Genomic DNA, 9,322 nt, shown 5'->3' with positions numbered 1-9,322 from the left:
TCCATTGTGTCAACAACATTTGAGCCACCATAGCAAGCCAAAGGGTCGCTACTGGGCCACAAGGGCAATATGTTGTCAATGTGCTTGTTAACTCTGCTGCACATCCATGCAGCATGCATACAATGAAAGCCATGCTGCCACACAAAATGCGGCAGAGCAGACCATTGGCATGCTGAAACAATGTTTCCGCTGCCCGGCCTGCTCTGAAGGAGCCCTGCAGTACTCGGCAAATTGGGTGTCAAGCTTCGTGATGAGCTTCTGCATGTTGCACAACCTTGCCATCATGAGGGATAGCCCTTGCCATCAGCTATAAGGTGAGCAGTGAAGTATGAGGAGGAGGAAGAGGAGGCAACCCGACAGTTCCTTTTCTGCTGGGCTGTTTGTGAAAAACACATTTAAGTGTGATACCAGTAACTGCAACCCAATTTACCATTCACCAACAGTCCCACACTTTACTTTCCCTCTGTCACTGGCCATCATCACCTGCCCACAATGCAAAAATAAAAGCCACCACAAAATAAACCTTCCAAACCAAATTTATAAATGATATCTATCCATGTTGCATAAAATTAGCTGCATGAATTCTGCATTTTTCTTTTCAGAAATAAAATCAGTATTTTCATGAAACCCAATCTTCCCAGTACACACTGATCACTAAATGAGTGGGGTGGGGTATGTTTCCCCACTTCTTCCAGTGCAGCCTACATATCAGTGAAGCAAATAGTCACTTTGACAAAGTATAATCTTTCATGATAATAATGTGATTTCAATATTTTGTTCCATGCACACTTATTACATGTACATTTTTTCATCAGTTTTTTGTGTATGAGAGGTAGTTATATAGTACAGCATCTTGTAAGTCAAGCATTTGAAAAGTAACATTTGCTGGAACCATTTTTTAAAATATATACCTTTTTTTTCTTCTCAAGGTGAGTGATATTAATGCTGGCAAATGGAAGTCTTCTCATTTTCAGGCCATCCAGTGTCAGCATGGAGCACTTCCAAATCAGGTATAGACAATCAGATATAGAGTAAAGATCCTGCCATTCTGTCTCCTACAGTGGCATTTTTTTCTCTTTCCAATGCCAACCATGTTCAGCCTCACTAAATAAGATTGCCAAATTAGACACAGCTTGATGTTGTAGGTCTATGCTCAGTCGGCATTTGATTTGAGAGACTTCTCAATTCATTTCATTTCGGATCTTCACCACGGATCCAACACAGGCATGATGGGCCAAATCATCTCCTTCTGTGCTGTATCATTCTATGATTCTTTGATTTAAGGAGACACAGGAAACTTTTATCTCCTTAGTTTAGACTAGACTTTAATCCAGGTCCCAGCATTGAAAGGCTGGTGTCTACCCAGGTTTTACTTAGAACTGTTTCAACTGAGTGTATTATATTTGTACTGACTAGACTCAAATAAAGATAGGGCATATCAACATTTGCAATGGTGCAAAAGGGAAAATATGGAGCAAAAATGTCACTGAAACATATATTTCTCCTATTATAAACTTAATAGCAGAATTTGCAATTGGAATATGTTGTTGACATTTAACACGAGCAGGTGGACCTTTTTGTACATTAGATAGTATGTCATAGATTTTATGAATTTTACAATAAATCTGAAACAGACTTTTGCTGCTACAATTACTGACAATGATCGGCACAAAATCCTGAATTTTTCTCCATAACATCCCTTCCAGATCACACACCATCCTGACTTGGAACTATATCACCATTCCTTCACTGTTGCTGGATCAAAATCCTGGAACTCTCTCCCCAACTGCACTGTGAGTGTATCTCCACCACATGGACTGAGGTGATTCAAGAAGGCAGATCACTACAGCCTTCTCAAGGGCAATTAGGGATGAGCAATAAATGCTGGCCTTGCCAGCAACACTCACATCCCAAGATTGAAGGCAGGATTGCAATGGTGGACAGAAGACCCGCCTGGATCCACCTTGTGCAGGAAAACAGGTATCCCACTCTCTTTTGTAATTTACATCCAACTAGCACAAACAGAAGTTATTTTCTACTTTATTGACTATACTGCTGGATAAATGTATTCAAATTGAGCATTTTGCATGGCTCTTCTGTTTCCCTTAGTGCAAAGGCAGTATCCTTTCTGTTTGTTGCCTTGCTGAGCATGTAGAACTCCCTTTAGTCAAGTTTTATGACTTTGAAAATGTTAGTAAATAAATATCTACATCAGATATCTGGAAAAAGGAACTGAATGCCATGAAGCAGGTTTTTCAATGCTCTCCCACATTTACTAATGGATGTGCATTTGAACCCCTTTGACATTGGTTGTATGCTTAAAAAATGCCTATCATTGTTGTTGAGTATGTTAAAGTGATGGATTGGTCCTGGATAAGGTAGCACAGCATAGGCTGTAGATCCATGATAAGAGTTGATAAACTTTGTCCTCTCTGCTGTAAAGGTTTTAGTCTTTACCAAAGATTGCTGCAGCTCAGTCTGATCTTGATGTCTCCAAGGCTGCATTTATATTACAGTACTGATGCTGACTGGTGGAACTGTTGCATTATAAACTAAGCAGTGCTGTTGCCTCCAGCACCAAGAAGACAACGTCAGCTGATAATATTTTCCCAGCACTTAAAGCAAATAAAGTGCAACAGTCAGCATACCTCCATTTTCTCCAGGCTTTCACATTGTTCAATAGGAGTAAAAGAAAGCAGAAAGAAAGACTGGCATTTTTATAGCACTTTTCACAACCTCCAGCCGTCTCAAGGTGTTCTACAGCCAATGATGGACTTTTTGAAGTGTAGTCACTTTTACATTGTAGGAAACATGGCTGCCAATTTGCGCATAGTAAAGTCCCACAAACAGCAATGAAATGAGTGGCCAAATAATCTGGTTTAGATACTGGTTGAGGGAAAAACATTGGTCAGACACCGGCAGCAACTCCCCTGCAATTCTTCAAAAGTATTTAATTGGCTGTAAAGCACTTTGGCACATCTTAAGGATGTGAAAGGTGCTATATAAATGCAGTTTCTTCTCTTTGTGCGACTTGCTCACATTTCATTGAGTTATGAAACTAGTGCTTTTTAGCAGGAAATTGCATAAACTATGAAAATGAATTATGTATTCGATATCATTTATTTTTAAATTGGAAATTAACAACTGTAAACTACTATAGACAATAAAATAATAATTAAACAAATTATACACTGAAAACTATAGATATCAAAGAAACAGAAATATATAACTGCATTCTCTCCTGATTCTGAAACAAATGTGTGAATTCGTTTTGAACTTAACTAAGTTCAGAGAATGTTTAAAATGAATTAAATGTTAACAAAATTTCCTTGCGTAAGCCTCAGCTAAACTTTAATCTCATTCTGAAAGCATTCTTAGTTCACAACAGACAAAACATCATTCAGCAAAATTCTGAACTTGTATACACAGTCCAGGAATAATATAGAAAGCCACAAAGAGCCAGCATTGCAGAATTAGATTAATGAAGACAGATTCAGATGAAAAGTTGCTTCAATAGTAACACTGTGTGACGAGAACTATGTGCAATGAAACAGTCTGCACTTGACGGAAATACACAGAATAAGTCGAATCATTAAGGAGCAAATAAATGTTTTCAAATGTATCACATTTATCACTGTAGGGAGGATCATTCCGTGGGTGGGAATAATTGTATAACTCAGAGTAATTATTAAAAGGAAATTAAAGCTGACGAGATTGAAATTTTGTAATATGTTCTTCTATTATTTGATAAAGTAGACAAGATAGTGGAAAGCTAAATATATAATTTCCTAAGTTATTACTTACTGTCACCTGCCTATTGCAAACAAAGGATTTTAATTTATCATTTGCACTTTAATTAGTATGCATTGGAATGTATAGTTTTCCACCAGTACAAACTGATTAGTAAGATCATATTTAACTATGGTGATTTCAGAAGGGAGAAATATGGTGTCATGGGCTGTCATTAAGACCATGGCCTAGAAAGTTGGAAATGGTGTTGGGAGGGGGGGGGGGGGTGGGTGCGGGTGCAAGGGAGAAATGGTGAGGCTCACACACCCAATACTGGACCTCAGGCTTCATTACCATTAAGCTGACAAGTTGCAAACAGAAACAACTCACCAATAAACCAGGATGGAAGATTCGACCACTATGATGTTAGAGCAACCCTCAGGGGAGTGACTGGATAGGGATTGATGAGGTCAGGAAGGGAGGATGTGATTGGGTCAGGAGATAGCAGCGGTACCTCAGATCCTCCCTTTAAAACTACAGGTTGAAAACCAGTTTGAAAAATCTTTGCAACAATTGTACAGAATTCAGCTCAGACATGAGTTTATCTGTTTTCTTTTTAGACTGTGGCTGGCTTTCAATTCTTTATGTCTGATAACTTGATTTCATGAGGCAGCCAGCAAGCTAAACTTAGAAACAAAAGCACAACATTTTTGACAAAGGGCTTACATCCAAAAGGTAGTTATCCAAAGACTGCTGTTAAAAAAACCTGTATTATCAATAGATGGGACCAGTTAAGAAATGTCAAAGCTCTATCAAATGGGATTTGTGTTATGAGGCTTGATGTTCCAGAAGTGTCATTTGGGTTTAGTGCTGGAGGAACCCACATCATTTCTATCTAAATAGTCCTGTCAGGCTAAAGTTTGAAGGAAATTTTGAAACACTATTTTATACAACCTCAATTTATATCTGACTAATGGTTTTGTGTTCTGTTGAATTCTTCGTTCTCATTATTAATGTAATGCCTACAGGATTTTAATGACTTTAGTTAAACGTTCGTTAGCATTTAATGTGAGAATTTACTTACAGAAGGATCACTGCCCTTAAATGTACTTCATTGTTTAATGTGCTTTGAGATATGAAAATATCTTATATCATTGCAATTAGAAATTTTACTTTGTGTTGATTGGAGGTTAACAGGGTGGAGAAAGATAAAAGAAATTTTGCATGCAGCATATTTGTTCATGAATAAAGCAATCACTGTCTGTATAACTGTCTGTGCTGTTGGACTACTATGCACAACAAAGATTAAAGTAACTGCCTTCTAACCAGAATGTGACAGTAGCTCCAGCCCAGGAATATAGGAATTTCTGGATAAAAAAGACTTATGTCCATCTAGTTTGCCTTCTATCATCTGGGTAGTTGTTTCAATGATAATGAAGTTGCTGACTAAACATTCCGATCAATTTCAATCAATTAGTCTGAAACAGATCCAAAAATGACACCAGAAAATTTTCAGTGGTGGAGATCTTTGTGACGTATAGGCACAAAGTCACCTGTTCCTCCCAAACATGACATGCTTAGCACATGCCATGTCTCAAATTACTTGCACACTGTACCCCAAAACATTATTTCCAGATGACAATACAAATGATATTAACTTAAACTGAGTTAAAATGTCTGCAATATAACTCTGATGGGGTAACAGGACAGTATTTTGCAAACCTTCTGCTGTAATTTTGCATGGACCAGCAATTATCATAGCACTTTATATCAAAGTTAGGAAGTTCAGGACTTAAAACAGTTCCACAGCATTTGGCTGGAATACAGGGGGCAGTAATTAACTCTCCATATGTCAGCAACAAAGGAAAGTGAGATTTCTCACACCTTCCGCTAGGGGGAGTGAGAGTCCCTCCACAGAAAGCATGAAAGGAGGAGGAGTGTGGGGGGGGGGACCTTGGTGGCAGTTAAAAAAATGTAATTGGTGACTATGAAAATTAATGTTACCAAAGAATTCAATGCATATCACCCAGTATACACTAAGAAAATTTGGCCATGTGAGCCGCATGGAAGATGGCAGGATCCCCAAAGACACATTGTACAGCGAGCTCGCCACTGGTATCAGACCCACCGGCCGTCCATGTCTCCGTTATAAAGACGTCTGCAAACGCGACATGAAATCGTGTGACATTGATCACAAGTCGTGGGAGTCAGTTGCCAGCATTCGCCAGAGCTGGCGGGCAGCCATAAAGACAGGGCTAAATTGTGGCGAGTCGAAGAGACTTAGTAGTTGGCAGGAAAAAAGACAGAGGCGCAAGGGGAGAGCCAACTGTGCAACAGCCCCAACAAACAAATTTCTCTGCAGCACCTGTGGAAGAGCCTGTCACTCCAGAATTGGCCTTTATAGCCACTCCAGGCGCTGCTTCACAAACCACTGACCACCTCCAGGCGCGTATCCATTGTCTCTCGAGATAAGGAGGCCCAAAAGAACACTAAGAATGTAAATAAGGCCAATGAGATAGAATCCCCTGGGCCTCAACTTATGCGGGGCCTGAACTGTACACCACCACTTTGGCTCCAGCACCTCTAATGCCTGTCTCTAGTTAAAACTGGCCCTTAATATTTTTGGAACAATTTTTTGTCATCACAGCCTGGGTGGTAATCTGGTGGGGTGGATAACGCATGATTTTCATTCCATTGATGTCAATGGAACCAAAATCTGTAAAAAGCATACCAACCAGCCAGCAGATTAATGCACAGGAGCTGAAAAAGAAGAAACTTATCACACTGTTTTTGAGACAATTTAAAATATTGTGCACGACAAGCATTTTATTGCTTTATACTTGCCTTATTAATTTACTTCTGTGTGATTATAATTCTTGTAAATAAATTCAACTGTTTGTTTCCATCCAAAAAATACTGTCTGGCATTTTCTGTCTGTTTGCGTGTTCATTCACATGAGTGCCCATTGCTTAACATTGTGGTAAACATTAATTGGTAGTCCTACAGCTTTCTTTCCCAACCATCTCATTCAAAAAAGTTGCCAGTTTCAGATTACAGGAGACATAGGTCTGATTATGGAAGTAGTCTTTTTACTGAGAGGAAAGGGTATTGGAAGAAATTTCAAGTTATAACAGAAGGTCTAAAAATTGAATGGCACTGGAAATATTTTGACTCATGTTATGAGTGCTTCCGGTTTTTTTTGGTAAATTTTGAAGATTTCTCATTTAAAACTGAAAAGGAGTCCATGGATGTTTTTTTTTAACAAGTGTCACTTAGAGGTCTGGACTGTGAACAATTACTGGAAGGCACTTGTCTTCCAATAATTACCCAGCAGGGGTAATTTTTGACTTGGAAAAGATATTTACGGAGAAGTGGCAGGTAAAGATTTATAGGGGTCAGGAGGCTTGACGCATGTGACACTGTTTATGGTTTTGCTTTGGACAGTGAGTTGGGATATGGACAATGATTTGAAAAGACAGTTGGAGAAAAGTTGCCAAGAGAGCAAAGCCCCATCTCAGTCTGTTCCAGCTCTTTGAAAAAGCCTGCCAGTTTTGCATCTCTTGAGAAGCCGAGAAGCAATTGTAAGAAACTGCCTGAAACCCCTGATACTGCATCATCCCTGGAAAGCCTGTCCAAACTGATCTTCAACGTCACCTGACAAGAACTGTTCTAAGAAGATCCCAGTGACAGCCATGTATACGTATTTGGGATGCCAAACCGAAAAGGACTTCTGACATCTTTTCATATCTTCTTAGTTTTTTCAAGAATTAGCAAGTATTTTGCCCAACATTTTTTTTTTGTTTGTTTTTCTTGTACTGGAGGTCTGAAGAGTAAATCTCCATATGTTTTTGGATAACCTATTTTGTGTGTGTGTGTGTGTGTGTGTGTGTGTGTGTGTGTGTGTGTGTGTGTGTGTGTGTGTGTGTGTGTGTGTGTGTGTGTGTGTGTGTGTGTGGCTAAGGTAAAAAGAGAACTCCTTTATTTCAATCTGTGTGTTTATGCTTAACCTCATTACTGGTTAAGACTTGTTTTATAATAAACTGATAATTTTGTTGTTTATTAAAGAAACCTGGTTGGTGTGATTTATTCTGAGATAAAAAGAGTCTATGATTGACCGTATCAGTAAGTGGGAGAAAAATTAAATATATGTTGAGACCTGTGGAGAAGTGGAACTAGAATAAACAGTGCACTCCTCCCATTCGGTCATAAAATAAAATTGGGGGCTTTTTGCAGGATAACCCAACACTGACGATGTGCAATTGTAAGAGGGGTAAGAATAATTGAAAAGAAGAAAAGGAACAGAGAATAATAGAATAGAATAAATTTACTTTAAGGAATGTTTTTATCGGTTGCTGCAACTTTTCTGGGGAAGGAGGATGAATCCCTGAGTGATTTGAGAACCAACTGCAAGGTTAAACTAAAGGATTTGGCAGAAATGTTGGTGCTAGAGTTAAAACCAGGAGCTAAGATAGCAGACATAATTGAAGTAAAAGCACACCATTTGAAATTGTGTCATGGCACTGTAGTTTTTTTTCCTGAATATGCGGTTTGCCTTTAAGGCTTGCAAAGGATCAGTATTGCTTTAAGAGCCGGCAAGCCTTAGGAGTTACAGGAAGGTGCATTTTCGTTGCCTTAGAAACAGCCATTTGGAGTCTGTGATTCAAAGGGTGCATTCTCATTACCATAGATATAGCCAAGGGGAGTGAGCCTGATGTGATACATTTGTTACAATTCAGTTTTGAACTGGCTTATGAGTTGAAGACAGTTTGTTCTAACAGAACAGAGACACACAGACAGACTGACAGAAGACACAGCTGTGGTGTCAGCACTTGGAAAAACAGCTCTCAACCATTTAAACTGAAGGAATAGGAATTTATTCTGTTTAATTATTATCTCTCAAAATTCTAAAACATCAAGCCAAAACAGAGATCTCTGGTAATTTAAATTGAAGAAAGGGAAGTTAGACTGTGACAATCTTTTATCCCTCAAAAACTCTAATGACAGCTTGATTCCATTGAAAGTGTTTGCAAGAATTTAATTGTTGAAATTCGCTGGAAAAGGAAAGCATCACCTACTGAAGTTAGACTACAGACTGTTCTACTGTGGAAGAATCTTTGTTCCCGTATCAGATGACAGTGAGGACTTCAAGCAACATTGGACTGTAAATTTGCAAGGACTCTAAATTTGTTCTATTTTAAATGTTGTTTATATCTACATAGTGTTTAAAAATTTAGTTCTTCCAATTAAAGAGTTAATTTGTTGATTTAAAGACACCTGGTTTGGTTAGCCTCATTCGAGGGATAATAGATGGTACAATTTGGTTGGGTCTTTCTTTAATTTGGAAAGTTTTAAGTTTAGCCGATCTGTGGAGCGACGGGATTGAATTAACAGTGCATTGGTCCCACCACAATAGGAATCGTATATTTTGATTGGGGGCTTTGAGTGGAGCAGTTGGTCGCAACAATTGGAAGAAGAAGAAAACAAACCAGAGAGTAGTGCAGTTGAATTGGCTAAAATTCAGTTACAGATGAAAAAGCTTGAGCAGGAACAGGAACAGGAACTGGAAAAACTTAAGCTTGAACAGAAAAAGAAG

This window comes from Heterodontus francisci, chromosome 15, assembly GCF_036365525.1.
Source record: "Heterodontus francisci isolate sHetFra1 chromosome 15, sHetFra1.hap1, whole genome shotgun sequence".
NCBI lineage: Eukaryota > Metazoa > Chordata > Chondrichthyes > Heterodontiformes > Heterodontidae > Heterodontus > Heterodontus francisci.
The sequence above is the reverse complement of the archived record's forward strand: the minus strand, read 5'-3'. Positions refer to the sequence as shown.